At 47.5% G+C, this 20,527-nt stretch overlaps 1 long non-coding RNA gene across 2 annotated transcripts in view; it reads left to right on the forward strand.

The window, feature by feature from the left end:
* The window catches only part of LOC147016762 (uncharacterized), a 25,745-nt gene extending 5,680 nt beyond the window's left edge, over positions 1–20,065 (forward strand). Inside the window, exon 3 of one of the 2 annotated variants that reach the window (XR_015049165.1) lies at positions 17,394–20,065. This is a non-coding gene — a long non-coding RNA (uncharacterized LOC147016762). The remainder of the gene's footprint in view (positions 1–17,393) is intronic. The other variant, XR_015049166.1, reaches the window with a different exon arrangement.
* The last annotated feature ends 462 nt before the right edge of the window (positions 20,066–20,527 follow it).

Below are 20,527 nucleotides of genomic sequence, written 5' to 3' on the forward strand. Positions count from 1 at the left end.
AAAAACGGATCAAAAACGACACACGCCCACTTTTTGCGAGGTGAGCACTTTTGGTGAGCGAGGGGCGATTTGGCCCCGCCTCCAGAACGATCGATATATGCAAATTTGTGGATCAAAAAGCCTTCACGCCCACTTTTTCTCGGGCCAATGGGGAGCGAGGTGAAAGGTCGAAGGGAGGGGGTCAAAGGCGAAGCTACGGGGGGATAAAAGGACGGTGTTCGTCAGTCAGAGCAGTGTGGAAGTCTGGATCCCGAAGCCTGCAGTAGCTGGAGAAGCTGAAGAGAGTCGAACGAGGAGAGCCCAAAGAAGAGTCCAGGGTGGAGAGTCCAGAGGCGGAGAGGCGGCAGCGGCGAAGGCAGACGAGGGGGTGCTCGCGTCGGTGCCAGGAGCTGCACACCCGAGGGAGGCCGGCAGCGCGACCTGGCCGAGGTGGAGACGCACACCAGGGATAATAAAGTTCCTCTATACCCCGAGCATCAGCAACCCCCCTCCTGTTTCCCCCCGCGCTGAGATAGTGCGACCAAGGGGGCCCCGTTCCCACCCCCTACCAGACACCGTCCACGAGGCCCGCGGGTTGCGGCGCCATCGCCGCTCCGCGTCTCATCACCAGACGGGTAGGCGCGACCCGGTCTCGGCCTCAGGCCCGCCTCATTCTTGAGGGTATTTCTTTTCCTTGGTTTTGGGTATGTGTTGTCGGCGCCGTCTGTGAAGTAGAATTGTATAAGTGTTGCCGTGTGCTCGGTAGTCGGTATTAGCTCTGCATTGTTTTCGCTTTTATATTTGCTTTTTGTGTAAATGGAATTGTGTTTTTTCTGTGTGCATTTGGTGGAATTGTATTTGTGTGCTTCCCGTGTGCCGCGAATAAATGTGCTTTATTGTTGAACTGTTCTCCCGCTTCGCTTCGTCTTTTCCCCCATTGAACCCTCATCTTGCTTCACGTAAAGGGTTGGTAGTGGGCTGAATACGCCCGATAATTAATCGAACCGTCGAGGTCGACGATAACACCGCTCGGTTATTCTGATAAGTACGGAACGGGTCGCTTAAGTGGCCCGTGTCCAAAGTCGACCTGCGGCGAGGTGCGATCGCCCGGTCTACCCTCCGCGTGGGTACTTAGGTAGGTCGAATTCGGCGAGCAACCCTATCCCACGCGGGGGCTGATTGGCTCGATCGCGGTGAGACCGAAAGGTCCACCCGTGACTGGTTCCCGGCGTTAGTCCGAGAGGGTCACGACTGGATTGTCCGTCCGGTGGGCGACGTGCCGCGATTCGAGTTACGTGGCCGTCAGCACGCCGGCGGGCGCGAATACCGCAACACTGGTGTCAGGTCGTGCGATACAAATTCATCGCCCTCCTCGCGGCACTGGTATCGGAGAACAGGAAAACAGGCTCTCCTGTCTCCGGCTAAATTCACGGGAATCGGTCCAGGGGTGAGAGAAGCGACCCCCGATTCCCTCCAAATTACGAGCGAGCAAATTAACCCTTCACGAGAAGCAAGATGGCGTCTCAAGGCGAGCGGGAGCCGGGGGTATTAGAAATGGATGTAGAATGTGCAGAATCCATGGCTCAGGATGAAATCCCCGTGCAGGAAATGTTGGTTGTACAGGAAAACGAACTCGTCCAACTGAACCCAGAGCCCGAAATGGGTGCGGCAGCGGCCGCGGTGTATGACACCTCCCCTCCCCCTCTCCACCAAGACCCTTCCCCAACCCCTGCCGAAACGGCTCACTTGAGTGCATCCGACATGGCCCAGCTATTCACCATGCTGGCACAAATGAATGCGGCAATGACAAATGAAATGAAAAACGAAATGAAAGGCATGAACAAACAAATGAACGAAAAGATGGATACAAATACAAATGAAATGAAAAACGAAATGAACAAGCAAATAAACGGAATGGAAACAAACATGAAGGAGGAAATGAAAAAGTTCCGGGGTGAGACGCAGAACATGGGCCGAAGCCTGCAGGCGGGCATGAAGGCCGTGACAAAGGAAATAATAATGGTGGAGACAAGGGAGGTAAAGGGTGAAGAGTTGGCAGAGACACGGGAGATAGAAAAAATAGAGGAAAGACTACACGAGGAAGACGGGGTAAGTGACGCACACACACACACAGAGGTAGTGGAGGATAATGGGGGTGAGCTGGCGGACTGGGTTGAGACCCGGTGCGAGCACCTGGATGGCCTCCTCCAGGAACGAGGGGAGGGAGTATGCCCCCTTGAGGTGAGTCACGACCAGGTGAGTTCGGTCGTGCTTTGCGAGGTTGAGGGGACGAGTGCTGTGAACGGGTGCACGGAGAGCTTGGGGGGTATAGAGGCCCCGGAGACCCTTGTAGGGACACGAATCCCCAGTGTGGTTGTCCCTGTGTGTGTGGTGCAAGGTGTGAGTGCGTCCCCGTGTGTGGAAGCGACCCCGTGTGTGAGTGGTGTGGTGGCGATTGTGCCGGAGTGCGTGCTTCCCAGCACGCCGTGTGTGGATGAGGCACCGTGTGTGAGTGTCGCCATGTGTGTGAGTGAGGCCGTGTGTGTGAGTGAAACGGCCAGTATGAGTGAGGCACCACGTGTGAGTGGTGTGGTGGCGATGGTGCCAGGGTACGTGCTTCCCAGCACGCCGTGTGTGGATGAGGCACGGAGTGTGAGTGAGGCACCGCGGGTTAGTGCCCCCGCGTGTGTGGGTGAGGCACCGTGTGTGGAAGAGACCGCGTGTGTGAGTGTCGCCGTGTGTATGAGTGAGGTACCGCGGGTGAGTGCCCCCGCGTGTGTGGATGAGGCACGGTGTGCGAGTGAGGCACGCGTGAGTGAACGGCCGTGTGCAAGGTCGCTGTGTGCAAGGGAGACCGTGTGTGTGAGAGAGCGGTATGTGAGGGAGATGTCGGTCGGCATGCGGGAGCACGCAGCCGCGTCTCCCGGTGTGAATGTGATGGAGTGGACTGTGTGCGTCGTAACACGCAGGTGTGCGTGGGTTGAATGGAGGCGACGACGGCGACATGACAGGAAAGAAAGCCGTGTAGCGGCTGTAGCTGTTTCGGGGACCGTGCCGGGTTCACCCAGCAGTGAGCACGAGGTTCGTGCTGTGCAACGCACGAGACCACCACGTGCTCGCTTGCGAGAGTGAAGTCCCGGTCCGGAAACGCCAGCGGTGGATTTGCCGATCCCGCGGACGGACAAAGTTTAGGCAGGATTTCGGATTTGGACCGGATGGGTTCTCCACGCGATCGTGTGTGTTAAGCTCCAACGGGCAAAGCACATGTGTTCGCGTGGGGAACCCCTCGAGACGTGGGGCTTGTGTTTTTTTCTGCGCACGGTGACGTCATGGCTGCACGTGGGGTTGGAATCCGGCAGGAGGGGTATCCCGGCCGGATGGTACCGTCCAAGGAGGGACGAGGTACACGTGCAGCTGCATGACGTCACGGGCAGGTGCAAAGTGCGCGAGCTCTGAGTTGCCGCGCAGGTGCTGCGCATGTAAAGAAAAAAAAAAAAAAAAGCAAGCCTCACTTTCGGGTGTACAGGATTCCTGGGCAAGGGGTGAAAGACCCCCTTACCCTGGGCACAGGATGGAAACTAGTTAGGGGGAAGGGTTAGCTTAGTTAGACAGACTTCATGGGGCAGGGGTAAGTCCTCATGGAGTCCGTGGAATGGATTAGTTAGAGGGATTGTAGCCAGATTTAGGTTGGGAAATAAAATGATTTATTTTGGAGACAGAGACAGACTTTGGATGTGTAGTGGGGACGTAGTTTAGCTACGTAGGTTAAATGGAACGTGCTGTAGTTTAAGGGATGACGTGGGAGCACGAGTTAGTTAGGGGATGTAGTTAGAAGGATGGCAGAGTTCAGTGGTGTGTGTGTTGAAGAGTTGGTGAGTGAAGTGGAAGCATGTGCTTGGTGAGTGAGTGAGGCCAGCGGGTCTGTGTGTGTGGAGCGAATGGGGAATGCATGGTGCGATGAGTGATTGGGGGGAGGAGTGACTCCCGCCCAAGGGACCCCGGGGTCAGTGTAGAGTGAGTTAGCTGGGTTAGTTAAATTGAAATATGGAGGTCGTTTTGTTGTTGGTGGGAAAGTAGGCTCGAGACCCGTTTGGAGGGGTGCAGGAGCCCTGTTGACGGGTTGGGAGCGTGGCTGCGAAAGGTGAGTATCGCTGAGTGGGTACCCCGGGCACCAGGCTAGTCGGCCGCGGTAGGCCATGGGCCCATGGGGGGCCGGGATAGAGTAGTGGGCACGGGTGCGCCTGCTTGGTGCGGGGCCCGGGCGCCATTAGCCGCGTGGGCAGTGTTGTGGGCACGGGTGACCCTCGGAAAGGGGCCCGGGAGGCCGGCCTGCCACGTGTGCGTTTCAGGGGAGGTGCCATGGGGGGCACTCCCCGGTGTTAGGGAGCTGGTAGGCTCGGAGGCAGTGTAGTGCCCGGGGGTGCCATAGCGGGAGAATCGGCAGAGGGTCGTGCCTGCCAAAGGGAGCCACGTGTCCCAGCCAGGAGACCGTGTGAGGGCACGGAGAGAAAATTGGGGGGCGAGGCCCGAAATTGTGAGGACACCAACACAGGCGACGGGAATCTGGGTTGTTAGAACCAATAGTTTAAGCGAGAGGCGCTTGTTGAAAGCCTCGGGGTAGTTTAACTGTTAAATGGATAGGGTAGATTAGGAGATGTACCCCTCCGCACCATCCATCCCCTCGCTCTCGTTGTGGGCCGCTGGACCCACTTTGGGTTAGATCGCCGAACTCTGGGGAGGCCATTCTGAGGCTTCGTTGGGCCTCGGCACAGGACGTTAGCTCTCCCTTATTCCCCTCCGGGAAGGGAACGTAGGGGTTGGGAGTAGGCTAGGTGACAGGATAGGTTAGCCGAACAAAGACGATAAAGGGGGTTAGGGGACGATTTATAGTGGGGAAGTAAAAATAAAAACAACAAAAAAATAAGTTGGGGCTAAATTGGGGTTTGACAAATTAAGGGAGTGGGTATGTACAGTGACAGGCAAAGGCGATAGGTGGGAGGGAGACAGGTAGGTAGGTCCGAGCCCGCCTTCCAAGTGGCCAGCACCACCGCACTCCCTCCACCAACCTCCACTGAACGGCAAAGGCTAGCCAACTCCATCGGCTGGCCGTGTTTTTCTTCGAGGCGGAGGCCGGCCAACTTCATCGGCAGCTGTTGTTTTGCTGCAAGGCCTGTGCCATCGGCTGGCCGTGTTTTGCTTCAAGGCCTGTGCCGGCCACTTCATCTGCAGCTGTGGTACTTCAAGGCCTGTGCCGGCCAGTTCATCTGCCCGCTATGTTTGCCTGCAGCGGCCTTCTTCTGCGGGCTGTTTGCCTGCCACCTTTGCCATGCCATGCCCACTGCCCATGTTCACCAGCCCCGTTCAATTTTTGCTTTGCCCCCCCCCCCTGTTCATTTCCATGTGCGCCAGGATCCGCAAGGCAACAGTTTGCAAGCTGCAAGAACTGCCCTGTTGGCAGCTACAACACGGGCCTGCAGTGGCGGCCCGTGCACCGTGTTTGTGTCCATGCATCCATTCGTTGTGCTCATTGCGTGTGCCACTTGAGCTGGCACGGAGACTGCGTTTGTGCAGCCCATGCACCGTTGTGGTTCACTGCATTCAGTTCAAACCGTTCATGCATCCATTCGTTGTGCTCATTGCGTGTGCCACTTGAGCTGGCACGGAGACTGCGTTTGTGCAGCCCAAGCACCGTTGTGGTTCACTGAGTTCAGTTCAAAAGGGAAGGCCTTGGACTGCGTGTGAGCAGCCAGCCACGTTCCCTGTCACCTGCATTGTTTTGAGCCAGAGACTGCATGCGGGCAGCCTGGCTCCCTGCTAACTGCTTTCTTTTGCAGAGTTCATTGATCCTGGGCCATGGTTTAGTGTAAAATTTGTAAGTTAAGGTTAAGATGTACTGTACATATGAGTGCGCCCCCGGCATGTATGTCTTAGCGCCGGCAATTTTATTTAAGTCGTCCGTGTGAGTGAGTTTGTTTAGATAGTTACGCAGCCCTCAGGTTATTTATTTTGGGGACACGAATACCATGAATGTCGCACTCAGGGATCCGTAGGTAAAATGTACTAGGGGAAAACTACACATGATGGCACACGAAAATTTGACGACTCGGGACGAGTCTGTAAAAAGGGAAGGGGGTAGTGTTGTGGTTACCAAATTCGCAAACCACCATTCAGGTCCCTTAGGTGAGGTATCTCGGTAAGTGCATGTGTAGTTAGGCCCAAACCCGTTGTCTAGTGGGAATACATGTCATTTATGCGAGCTGCGACTCTTCAGGATAGCCGTTTTTCTTTTACTATCTTTATTTTGGACCACCCGCAATGATTACCACCACAACCACAACATCAACCACCAACCACAACGCCGCTTCACCACAACCGCCACGACCTTCACGTCACACCTCGCAACCGTAGCATCGCCACCGTTCTTGCCCCGCTGTGGGTACCGGTGTTGGACTCGTGCAGGGCGCACGTTGAACAGCGTGTACAAAATCACGGATTTTGTGCTTCAAAACGGATCAAAAACGACACACGCCCACTTTTTGCCGTCCAATCGGTGAGCGAGGGGCGATTTGGCCCCGCCTCCAGAACGATCGATATATGCAAATTTGTGGATCAAAAGCCTTCACGCCCACTTTTCTCGGGCCAATGGGGAGCGAGGTGAAAGGTCGAAGGGAGGGGGTCAAAGGCGAAGCTACGGGGGGATAAAAGGACCGTGTTCGTCAGTCAGAGCAGTGTGGAAGTCTGGAGCCCGAAGCCTGCAGTAGCTGGAGAAGCTGAAGAGAGTCGAACGAGGAGAGCCCAAAGAAGAGTCCAGGGTGGAGAGTCCAGAGGCGGAGAGGCGGCAGCGGCGAAGGCAGACGAGGGGGTGCTCGCGTCGGTGCCAGGAGCTGCACGCCCGAGGAGGCCGGCAGCGCGACCCTGGCCGAGGTGGAGACGCACACCAGGGATAATAAAGTTCCTCTATACCCCGAGCATCAGCAACCCCCCTCCTGTTTCCCCCCGCGCTGAGATAGTGCGACCAAGGGGGCCCCGTTCCCACCCCCTACCAGACACTGTCCACGAGGCCCGCGGGTTGCGGCGCCATCGCCGCTCCGCGTCTCATCACCAGACGGGTAGGCGCGACCCGGTCTCGGCCTCAGGCCCGCCTCATTCTTGAGGGTATTTCTTTTCCTTGGTTTTGGGTATGTGTTGTCGGCGCCGTCTGTGAAGTAGAATTGTATAAGTGTTGCCGTGTGCTCGGTAGTCGGTATTAGCTCTGCATTGTTTTCGCTTTTATATTTGCTTTTTGTGTAAATGGAATTGTGTTTTCTTTTTTTTGTGTGCATTTGGTGGAATTGTATTTGTGTGCTTCCCGTGTGCCGCGAATAAATGTGCTTTATTGTTGAACTGTTCTCCCGCTTCGCTACGTCTTTTCCCCCATTGAACCCTCATCTTGCTTCACGTAAAGGGTTGGTAGTGGGCTGAATACGCCCGATAATTAATCGAACCGTCGAGGTCGACGATAACACCGCTCGGTTATTCTGATAAGTACGGAACGGGTCCCTTATGTGGCCCGTGTCCAAAGTCGACCTGCGGCGAGGTGCGATCGCCCGGTCTACCCTCCGCGTGGGTACTTAGGTAGTTCGAATTTGGCGAGCAACCCTATCCCACGCGGGGGCTGATTGGCTCGATCGCGGTGAGACCGAAAGGTCCACCCGTGACTGGTTCCCGGCGTTAGTCCGAGAGGGTCACGACTGGATTGTCCGTCCGGTGGGCGACGTGCCGCGATTCGCGTTACGTGGCCGTCAGCACGCCGGCGGGCGCGAATACCGCAACAATATCATTTTTATCCATTGATTATCATTCAGGTTTTCCCCTTCGATTGTCCCACAGTCGCTCCACTTCGATGACATGACCACGTAGTTTAGTGACTACACAACGTGTACCATTCGTGAGTTCTGGAGGATCCATAGAGCGCATAAAAATTACAGGGCACCCTACTTTAAAGTGATCCAAAAGGTCGGATCAGTTTCGTGTACATATTCATATCTTGTAGATTTTAGCTGATTCTGAAACTGTAACAGCATGTCGATTGGATGGTTCTGTGATTTTCTATGGTAGTAAACAGAAGTACGACTTAAGCCTGTACGCCACTATGCGGAGACCCGAGGACCTAATATTTCACAACAAACTAAAAACTCACAACATTTGAAGATATTTTAACTAAACAATTTATTATAATCTATATCTATAAAACTGAGAATGTGTGTGTGTATGGTCGTTATGCATTTCCACAAACGCCAACCGATTCCATTAAAATTCGGTACGATTATGGCTTTTGGTCGTCGTTAGGTCGTTGGTCGTTGGCTATAAATTTTTTCCATAACACTTCCGATATTCGAAAAAATCGATAAATCGATATCCCTTATGGGATTTTCCATTCAAATCCACTCAAGTTTAAGGCCTACGGGGGACGCAAATTTCCACTTTGCCCCGGGCGCCGTTTACCTCCGCAACGCCAAGCTGTTAGGGTTAGGGTTAGCTGTCAGGGTTAGGGTTAGGGTAGCTAACCCCAACCCTAACCCGAACAGCTAACCCTAACCCTAACCCTAACAGCTATTCAGGAAATTTGCAAGAAAGCCCGGGCAACGCCGGGCTTTATTGCTATCCCGAGCAACGCCGGGCTTTACTGCTCGTATCAATTAAATATCATTTTTATCCATCGATAATATGAATTGTTCTGTACAGCTATAGTTGTTCTCCTGGGATCTTTGCATCCATCCACGATCTATGTTCTAATGAAGTGCAGTTGGAATAATAAAAACGTGCGGGAGTGAAGGTAATCTCTCCAAAGCTCTCGGAAAGCCTGAAAATGCATCACGATCGGTTTGATTATGAACAGATATACGGACGGACGGACATCGAGACCGGTTTTATTAGGTCATCATGAAGGTACGGCTTGATATTACGCATTGAAATGGAGATATGAATACTCAAGTGAGTTTATTAGATGTCTATGATTGATAGCTTATTGACAGCTCAATAACATGAGCAATTTACTATGGCGTAGAGTGATTAATAATAACGTACTCTACAAAAGGTTTTACAAACTCATCTTCGTGGTCCTCTAAAAAATGGGAAACATTTTTATTTCTTTTTTGTGCAATAATTCCTCCCATTTTGCAAATGGAGAACATGATCTGTTTAACTACCATAATCATCAAAACGAACTTTGAGGGGCCTCTTAAGGAAGACAATAATATCATTACTATAGATGTCAAAGCTTGTTTCATTTCATGCAGTTACAAAAATCTGACGGTGGAATATAAAAAGGGGCGTGCCAAAATGTAAATATAAATATATATATATATATATATATATATATATATATATATATATATATATATATATATATATATATATATATATATATTTATATTTATATATATATATATATATATATATATATATATATGAAGCCTGGTGTTGGCGCAGTGGTTAGGGCAGCGGCTTGGGATCCAAAAGGTCGTGAGTTCAATCCCCGTTGGGCCACTGAATTAATACACCAGGGGGTTGACTCAGCCTGTCATCCTTCAGAGGTCGGCGAAGTGAGTACCAGTATACTGGGTCGGTGTACACCCCGGTTAAAATAGGTGTACCATATCCCTGTGTCGTAAGAGGCGACCAGGGTTGCGTCAGGAAGGGCATCCGGCGTAAAACATGTGCCAAATCACTATGCGGATCATACGGATGATCCGCTGTGGCGACCCCGAACGGGAGCAGCCGAAAGAAGAAGAAGATATATATATATATATATATATATATATATATATATATATATATATATATATATATATATATATATATATATATATATATATATATAATACGGGAGTAAACATGTATGTGTATATATATGTATATGTATATGTATATATATATATATATATATATATATATATATATATATTTAGTCACGGGGGTGGTCGGCCAAGTTTCACACCGACAGCCCCCGGGACGGCCAAGCGGTACCATATTAAGAAGAGGTGGACACGTTGATCCTCGGAGATTTTATCACATGCTCGAAAGGCATGGCGGACAGGCGGAGGAGTACGGGGAATGAACTGGATGCACAGGGGATTTATCCTCGAACCAACTGCAATTACACGAATACAGTTTCTTCAAAATGACCACATTTCATGAACATAAAACAAATATTTACAAAGATCAATAATTCAAAAGGGAATGAAATATATAAATCATACAGTCGTGGCCTCACACAAAATAAAAACAAAAACCCTCCTTGCAAACTATTGCTTTACTTAGCTTGGCCCAGAGCTGACCTTTGTGGAACTGGAATTGAGGCGTTTCTCTCGTAGCGGGATGAACACACACCAGGCAATCCGTGAGCAACATAAAGGCTCAAAACGCCATTGTAACAGCTTTGGGTGCTCCACTCGTCTTCATCGACTCAACCAGAAGCAAAAGGCCGGCGTCTTACTTCGCCACACGAGCCAAACCGCCTCAACACGGATTCAATGGCCATGTCGTCTTCTTCGGTGTGTGCTCAATCTCCACTCTCGCCTCTCCAAACAATACACCTTGTGCCTCCACTCTGATCACTGCTATCCCAGAATGCCAAGCCAATTCCTTCTTCCTCCTAAAAATGCGCAACCTCTCCTGTGTGCTCCCTTTCTTTCGCTTCTCAAAATTTGCCACGATAATCCTCTCAAAATGTGCAAGCTCCCTTTCTTCACTCCACTTCTCTCCGTCTTATTTTATCTTCTGCCTCCTGGGCGTAGCCCGCTCCCAGGAAACCCAGGAAGGCAGGGCTTCTCCTGGTCAGCTCGCTTCTGACGTCACGCCATCTATTGTCCTGAGGTGGCGTGTCTTAACTTGTAAACCTTTGTCTACTTCATCAATGGCAGTCTTTGATGTCAATGGCAGCCGTGTCTTCTTCCCATTAATCCACAAAATACTTCTCCCTTTCCGCTCCTCTCCTCTATCTCCACCCCCCTGAATCTCCTCCTCCCGATCCCCCTCAGCATTCCTCGAGGCCATCCTTTCAGCCCAGGTTATCTTAATGCACTGTTAATAAACAAACAGCGATTCCATGCAGTGTGACCACTCCTCGTTTTCATAAATGCCAAGGTGAGCCAATGAAAAAAGCCAATAATTCACAAAGTTTCGGTAAAGCGATGATAATAGAAATCCTATACGCCAATAAAACCTATAGAAAACCAAGACGCCAAGGTGAACAACGAATAGCCAAGATCTTGTGAAAAAAGCCAAGGAGTGGTCACACTGATTCCATGTTGTATTTATACATTTAAAATATATCTCATTTGGTATCATGCATTTCTTCTGATTAAATGTTGAGCTTTGCCAGCATGCAGGGCCTTTCAAGCGTAATGGCTGCTGGAAATGGGAGACAGCACAGACAGACGCCACACTTCGCATTATATTATGGATGAAAACTATGTCGGGAGTGGTTGATATACAGTCGCAACTTTCAGTCACAACTAAAATCATGTTAGACATGGGGATGGGACGCAACTTTCAGTCACTTCCGGTTCATGACAGCTGCCATCTTGGAGGAGTGAAATCAATACTTCAGTGACAAGGTGTTGATTTTTCCGCACTGGCCATTTCTTGTGGTTTCCTGTGGAAACAGCTTCCTGCCCGTTTCCTGTGCTTTCAGGGGTGCATTCCCCACCTTTATTGCTGATCTGGAAAGATAAAAACATCGGGAAAATTCACAGAGGGCAATCACATACTGGGGAAGTTATTCTTACTCCCAAAGCTAATTACCACTGCACCACCCCTCGTGTGGTGATACGTAACACTTAAGCTCACAGGTTCCCTAACTTGGTTACATTGAGATGCCTCCTACACGTCCACAGACCAAGCAACTCCACACAATGCTATATTCCCCATTAGATTCTTTCATCTACTCCCACAACCATAACAATATATATATATATATATATATATATATATATATATATATATATATATATATATATATATATATATCATGAGGAAATATCCATGTCCCCTGTGATGGAAAAAGCAAGCAAAAGCATCTGTTTCCAATGATTGGAAAAGCTTATGTTAATCTATTAATTTAAATAATATTTCATGGACTTTTAAAAGGTTAACTGTGTTTCACTGTTGGTTTCACTCAAAGCCAAAGCTCTGGGCTCCTAATACCACCCATCACAAGATTGTGGTGCAACATTGAGTAGCGAAGGTTGGCGGAGGTTCAATTTGTCTAAAAAGAGGGCAAAATATTCTGCTTGCAAAATAAAATTTTGCATCAACTTTATTCATGCCTGTTCTGCCATAATTTTGAAAATGAATGTTGAGCTTTTCAATCGCAGCACATTAAGCGGCCGCCGTAGATGGGAGACAGACGGACACACGGACAGCCACCATGGTTTGCAATATATAATATTGTTGCGGCCACGGGTTCCGAGAGACCAGCTTGTCACTCAGGGGGATTAATCCCCGGTTATCTTCGGAAGAGCGGACCTTGAGCCACCGCTCACAATTAACGTTGCGGTACGGTGAGTTGTTTTAAAACCACGAACGCCACCCAGTCAACCACGAGTTCCATTGTCCACCATCTAATTAGTCCGTTTAACTGGAGGTCACGTGGTTACCTCAGCGGGGAGCGTGCCCTCGGTAACGCACCAATATTATCTGATTAGATTTTAATTATTGCGGCCGAGCGTTTTAACCGCTGGTGCGTACCGACTATTTTTGGTGAAATCTGTGGTAATTACCTCCCAGTCTATCTCGGTTTGGACAATGCTAGACCAATGGAAGGAAAGGACAAACATGGACAGGTTGGAAATCGACAAATGATTGATTAATAATAAAATAAACCAATGTCACCCGCAGGTGACCCGTATCTTGCCAAAAGGTGACCATGTGTGACTTCTTTGAGGTCACACTGAGGTGAACATAGCTGCTTTTCACCAGGAGCGACTCCTTGAGGAATATCTGCCTACGAGAGATTCCGATGAGAATCGTTCTACAGAGTAACCATGAAAAATATGCGTTTGCCTCATAACGTCACCAAATGACGTCATAATGTCTCAAGCTTGACATATCTAGAAAGCACTCATTGAGATGTTCAATTTGAGGTACTACACGATATGGTTCCTAAAACTTGAAAATTTGACCTTGGGGTCAAATATGTTTGACCTTCGGCGCTAACCATGAAGGTCAAGGCCAATTGCCACCAAAAATTAATCAGCTGAGCACCAGACCATGAACTATATTCCCATGAAGTTTGAAGACGATCCGATAAAAATTACTCAAAAAATAAGGGTTTCGTGACAAAGTGACCTTGACCTTTGACCTTGACCTTCAAAATTTTGTGCGTTGAAAGGGACCTCTATAGCCCTCTGATATGCGTTGTTACAAAAATTTCCAATGATAACTGTGCTCTGCAGAATTTTTTATACGTGATTAGAGACAAAAAAAACAAAACATACAAGCTGACTAACATATCTTGCAAAAACTTCGTTTTGGCAAGATAATAAATAAATAAAAAGAACTTTTTATTTTCTGAGGTAAATAAATGAATAAGTTTCAAGCAACTGAAACGAATAATTACTCAGGCAAAATCAATCAAAATGCCAGGAAAGAGACAGATAGCAGATGCTTATCGGAGGTTAACTTACTTACAGCTAAACACAGACAAGGGTACCCAGCAGATCGTTCGGGGGGGGGGGGGGCGGTGGAGGAGAAGAGTCCTCTCACTCACCAGAGAGTAGTTGTCCATGAAGTGAAAACGTCCTGAAATGTGTGCGTGCGTGTCACGTCCGTCGCCGGCAACCAGTCTTGCCGTGCACCCTCTCGCGAACAGCCTTGAACACCAGTCGATGTCTGGGACGGCACCGAGATCGTCTGTTGCGGGTTTAGACCCTGGTGCTGCGACACGGGAAGCTCCTCACACTTCACGAAACTGGCGACGTCCAGTGACACACATGGTCCGTCGGTGACTGACCCACGCCTCACTCGTTGTTGACCGACCCGTGCCTCCCTCTTTGTCGTGCTGCTCACACCCACACATCCACCACACGCTTGCTTGCTCACTTGCGGGCTCGCACGCTTCCTCGCTTGCACGCTTCCTCTCTGGCTCGCTTCTTCCGCCGTGCGCTTCCACACTCACTTCTTCCCTCATCTCTTCCCAGACACCCGCTTCTTGCTCGCTTCTTGTGCACTTCCTCTCTCGCTTACTTCTCATGTGCTTCCTCTCTCGCTTTCTTCTCCTCCCCAGAACGGACCTCCAATTCGTTTTATATCTGTGGCCCATCTCGGCGGGTGCAGAGTCCCCCAAAGCTCACCCTTCCTCACTTGCGCACAGTTACCATGACATCCCGTGCACTCCAAAAAAATGTGGGCGTCAGTGCTCGCGAAAGAAATGTGTGTAAACGTGTCTGTCATAAAGAAAAAAAAAAGCTTCCCATAAGAGATGGGATCTATCCTTCACCCTTCTCAACGCATCACATTTAAAATCATGTTAGACATGGGGATGGGGCGAATCTGAACATGCATTTAAGGAAATAACTGTCTCAGGACCTGGATGTGTGGATGCATTCATCAGACCGGATTCTGGAATCCGTAACAATATATTACTTCCCTTCCAAAACACTGAATGGATCAGGATGCAACATGACAAAAGGAACAGTAGAGAGAGAAGCAGGGGGACACCAACAATATCAATACTTCACTAACAAGGTGTTGATTTTTCCGCACTAAACGCCGGAAGGCGTTTTGCTGGAGGAAGCTCTCCTCGCGATTGGCGAACTGATCCGTTATGAGAACATTCGGGCGGCGTCCCGAAAGAACCACAAGATCGCTGTTTTCGCCTCGAAAGTCCACCTTGCATACGTTGTTGTGCAGAATGGTCTCGTTCTGGGTGATGAACAGTATATGTTCCCGTTTTCATCGTGGGACACTCCGGCATTAAAGATTTTGTTCAACTTTTTACTGACGCTGTTTGAACAAGAAGTTCTTCAAAAAGTCGGTCAGTACGGTACTGTGGTGTCGAGAATCATTAAATCTTCCATGCGCACCATCGATGGAAAGCTTAAACACATCGAAATGTTTAGCCGGTTTTGCTATGTTGTTTTAAAAGATGGTTGGTGCAGTTAAATGTCTCTCTCCTGTTTTAAACAGAAAAACGTGAGCATAGGGTTTTTGAGTGCGGAGCGTACGGCTGCACCAGGCAATATTGTCCTAATGTGAGGAAAACATGTGCTACGGTAACCATAGCAGGCCCTCCTGTGAACGTCACAGAGAACATTGAAAATGATTCACGTGCAGAGCAGGCGTCTGTGCCGCAACGGCAGGGTACAGTCAAGAAGGGTGCTGATGAACTTCATGTGTACAGTATAAACAATGGGATAACAAGTATGGCTGTCAATGATGAGTCAGCCGATGTACCTGTGGGTTGTGTAAACGACACAGAAGAGGAGTCGCAGCCTGCAGAGGGAATGATTGTGGACATAGGTTTACGGAAGCCTTTGAAAAGGTCCTTTTTAAATACTGAAAAGGAGGATAATGGCAGCAATGTGTTAGTGGTTTAAGTGGAAAATACTCCCAATGATGTTGATAGTGAGCAAAATGGTGAGAATAGGGCTGAGATCATGCCACCTGCTCACAATGCTAACAAAGAGATTGCTGTAAGCAGAGATCAATTCTGCAAAGGCAAATTAATCATTGATGGTGATATTAATGGCAAGTCTCCACCCTCCCGCTTGAGGAGAATGAGGATGAGGAGCCTAAGGTAGACGGTGATGGAGCAGGTAGCACAGGAGCAAAGCTAGCTGCTGAAGCACAATCAAGTGACCACGATGAACCAATTGTAATGGCTGATGACCTTCTTCCTCTGTGCGGGAAGCTTTGAATGTACCTGAAAAGGAAGAGGAACATTCTGTAATGGTTAAAGGAAAAGGAAACATTGTTAGGTTTTTGAAAGAAACCTTTAGACAACTTAACGTGCGAATCAAAGATCATTTCCCCGATATTCTGGCCTTCATTTCCGCTGCAAAGCCTTTGCTGCAAGGGAAGGACCTTAAGGAACCTGAATTTCAGCGCTTAAGGAAAGCTGTTACAAAGGCGAGCAAGGAATTGAATGAGGAAAGTGACTTAATTCCACAAAACAATCAATATAATGGATTTGAATATTATATCTCTGAATATAAATGGAGGTCGTTTCACCTTACGAAAAGCACAAACCCTTCAAGCAATAAAGAAAGCAAAAGCTGATATTATTTTATTACAAGAAACCCATGCTATGAATACACAGGTAGCTGATTGGGCGAAACTATTCAAGGAGCGGTGGTGGTTAAGCGGTTTCCCTCCACCTCGAGCCGACGTTGCCATCTGCCGAAGTCAAAGGTTGTGCGCTCACCAGGTTTCCTTCAAATAAATCCGTAAAGGGCATCTGATATCAGTAGAATTTATTTACAACACTCAAAAGATTGTTATCCTAAATGTATATGCACCCAGTGACCCCATGGAGAGGAACATCTTCTTTTTCACATTACGGGACTCTGTTAAAACTTTGGATGCAACTGCTTTTATTTGTATTGCGGGAGATTGTAACTGTACAATTTGTCCTTCAATTGATAGGAATAGCCATGAACCGCATGCTGCCTCCACGAAAGTGTTGGAAGACACCATCAAAAATTACCGGTTTAAGGATGTGTGAAGGTCGCAACACCCACTCTTGCATTGTTACACATGGTGCAGATGTAATGATGGTATTATGTCGATGGCAAGGCTTGATAGGTTTGATGTAAATAAGCTAATGGCAAATGTTGTGTCTTCGACTCAAATTGTGCTGACTGGGTTTACTGATCACAGTCTAATCTCAATGTCTTTTAAATTACTCTTTCCACCCTGTAGAAGTGCTTCTTGGTCTCTTACAAGACAAGGGTTTCAATGGTGCCTTTCGAGTCGTGTGGGAGAAAATTCGGTCTTCTCGATCTGATTTTGATAGTCTCTGGTTGTGGTGGTATTTCGCAAAAACCCAAATAAAAACTTTTGGCCAACAATACAGTTTATACAGTACCAAAAGGCAGTCAATATCAATTGATCGGCTGAAACGGGAAATAGTATCCCCAGAACAGAATGACGATGAGGTTGGGAAAGACACGCGTGACCAATTAATATGGTCGAAGAATGCATTGCGAGAGGAGATGGTACGGCAACAAGCAATGCGTACCTTGGTAAGAATGTGAATGAGCTATTCAACATTGGATATGCCAAACGAGGACATCGTTAAATTGGAGACCTCTCTTAAAAGGTCACAACAAATTCATAGTTTACTCACTCCCAATGGGTCCCTGGTAACCTCTCAGCAACTGATCAGGCGTACACTGAGGGATTTGTATTCTAACTTGTATTCTCCCCAGAACGTGGACAATGAGGTGATGCAAGAATTAATTGCTGGGCTGCCGAATGTCAAGGAGGATGAGCAACGCGTGCTTGACTATCCAATTTCGGCAAATTAACTCGAAGCAGCTGTGAGGAGCCTCAAAGATGGAATAGCCTTTGGAATAGATGGCTTGCCAGGGGAATTCTATAAGACTTTTTGGAACATTGTGGGACCTGATTTACTCGACGTTCTTGATGAAAGCATACGTGATGGAGAACTTCTAATGTCTTGCAGAAGAGCGGTCGTATGTTTACTGCCAAAATCTGGGAACTCTCTACTGGTGGAGAACTGGCGACCGGTATCTTAACTGTGTGCTGATTATAAAATTCTCTCTAAAGTACTTGCAAATTGCATGAAAACTGATATCAGTTCTGTTATACATCCAGACCAAACCCATTGTGTGCCTGGAAGATCTATCCATGACAATGTGTTTTTGGTAAGAGATATTATTTCATGAAATAAGCACCTGTGTGATGATTTTAGATTACTGTTTGTTGATCAAGCTAAGGCTTTTGATCGTGTTGATCACAAATACTTTTTTTTCTGTTTTGAAGGGAATGGGTTTTGGTGAAACTTTCTTCTCTTGTGTAAAACTCCTATATTCCAATACCCATTGTATGTTGAAAGTTAATAATAGGTTTTGTTCTCCCTTTCCTTTTCAACAGGGAATCCGGTAAGGTTGTCCTCTTTCTGGTCTTTTATATATAATTGCCCTTAAGCCACTTCTGCTATCCATGAGACAGCAAATACCTCAGGGAATGAGACGTATAGAAGGAGCAAAATTTGTGCAGACGTAGTATGCTGATGATGTCTGTGTTTTAATAAAAAGTACAAACGATGTCTCTGCTTTACAGCATTGTCTGAGAAATTTCTCTGCGCCCTCCTCTGGTGGGATAAATTGGAATAAAAGTACAGCATTATGGTGCGGAAAAAGTGACCTCTTGTGCATTACCACCATCACTCCCACAGAACTTAGTCTGGAGAATTGATGGAGTTAAATATGTTGGAGTGTACCTTGGTAATGATGAGATGGAGATGAAAAATTGGGAGGGAGTTTTGGAACAAATTAAGTACAGACTGAAAACATGGGAAGGACTGTTGAAGTCCCTTTCATATAAAGGTCGTACTCTTGTCATAAATAATTTGATTGCAACAAAATTGTGGCACAGAATTACTGTTCTGCAGCCATCAAATCAACTAATTATGGTTATTCAGCGAATGCTGGTAAATTTATTTTGGAGTGGATACCATTGGCTACAACCCGAGATACTGTACTATCCCTGGAAGGAAGGTGGCCAAGGTGTTAACATCTTTGGTTGGATTGTGGCCTTTTGATTGCAGTCTCTGCAGAAACTGCTATTCACTGAACAGCTAACCTGGTGACCATTTGCATCTTTTCTCCTGCAACAAGCTGGTAAACAGATATGATCGGCATCTTTTTTTGATGGATCTCGAGCATGTCAATTTTGTTTCTCTTTCTAAGTTCTATCGTAGTTTACTGGACATTTGGAAAAAGTTTGATGTCCATCAGCTGCTTGAGGCATATAATTGCAGAATGTTCCTTCAAGAACCCTGTTTTTTTCAATAATTTTTCCCTGGCATTCCTCACAGTCATGCCATGATTCAAAAATTTATCCAAGGAGGAATCAACAAGGTGTGTGACTTGAGAGACATATCTGAGGTTAAGTGAAAACCTGTTGGTGTGGTAGCATCTGCAGTTGGTTCTCGATCTGTCCGACTTGTGGATCAAGTGGTGCGTATAGCTATCCGGAAGTTTAAACAGTTAAATATTGGCTGGGAAGGTGTTGGTATCATTGAGGATTTCCGGTTTAGCTTTCCCAAGATTAAAGTACTCCTTTCTTCTTCTTCTTTTCAGTCAGAGATTGAACATACCACCCCTCCCACCTTTCATCTTGTAACTGAGACTGGAATTTGTGATCTTCTTCAACAAAAGGAAAACGTATCCCATTCTGGAAGAACACGAATAGCGTTGTGGTCAGAGCAGTTAGGGCTGGGTTCACCCTGTACTCCACTTTGGCTTCATATGTATACCTTACCCATACATGGTGTATTAGCGGATATACAGTGGAGGTTGGCACACTGGGCCCTCCCCTCCAACATATTTGTTCACCATATTAATAATTCGCTGATAGAAATATGTCCTTTCTGTGATCAGAGGGAGGACTCGTTTCATGCTTATGTGAAGTGTTGTCGACTAACCTCTTTTTCTTCGACTTGATCATCTTTTCACCAATTATCCTTTTCCTTTAGTTTGCACGTTTATTTTTGGTGTACCCTTGAAACCTATTTGTAGAGATGTGGGTGTTCTTAAAAATTTCTGGGTGCTGTTGCAAAATATGCAATCTACAAATCCAGAAAGATTAAAATCGACAATGGTCATGGATCTGATGTTATTTCTATTTTTAAAGGCTTTGTCTCAACACAACTAAGGTTGGAATTTGATTTATTTTTGAGCAATCAAAATGTTAAACTTTTTGAGAGAAAATGGTGCATCGCAAATGTTTTGTGTTTTGTGAAGAATTCAGAACTTGTAATTACTTTATAATTTTCTTAAAACTGTGAGTTGTTTTTCTGTTGAATTCTGTATTATCGTAAATATGTATTATACTGTGTGTGCCTGAATGTAATAAATGAGGTTTCAAATTCAATTTATCTCTCTCACTCTCTCTCACTCTCTCTCACTCTCTCTCACTCTCTCTCACTCTCTCTCACTCTCTCTCTCCCTCTCTCTCTCGCTCTCACTCTATCTCTCTCTCACTCTCTCTATCTCACTCTCTCTCTCACTCTCTCTCACTGTCTAGCACGCTCTCTCTCTCTCTCTCTCACTCTCTCTCACTCTCTCTCTCACTCTCTCTCACTCTCTCTCTCACTCTCTCTCTCTCTCACTGTCTCTCTCTCTCTCTCACTGTCTGTCTCTCTCTCACTGTCTCTCTCTCTCTCTGTCTGTCTCTCTCTCTCTCTCTCTCTCTCTCTCTCTCTCTCTCTCTCTCTCTCTCTCTCTCACTCTATCTCTCTCTCACTCTATCTCTCACTCTCTCTCTCTCTCACTCTCTCTCTCTCTCACTCTCTCTCTCTCACTCTCTCTCTCTC

The sequence above is a fragment of the Eptatretus burgeri genome, chromosome 11 (assembly GCF_056783735.1).
Source record: "Eptatretus burgeri isolate ZD-2024b chromosome 11, Ebu_testis_v1, whole genome shotgun sequence".
NCBI lineage: Eukaryota > Metazoa > Chordata > Myxini > Myxiniformes > Myxinidae > Eptatretus > Eptatretus burgeri.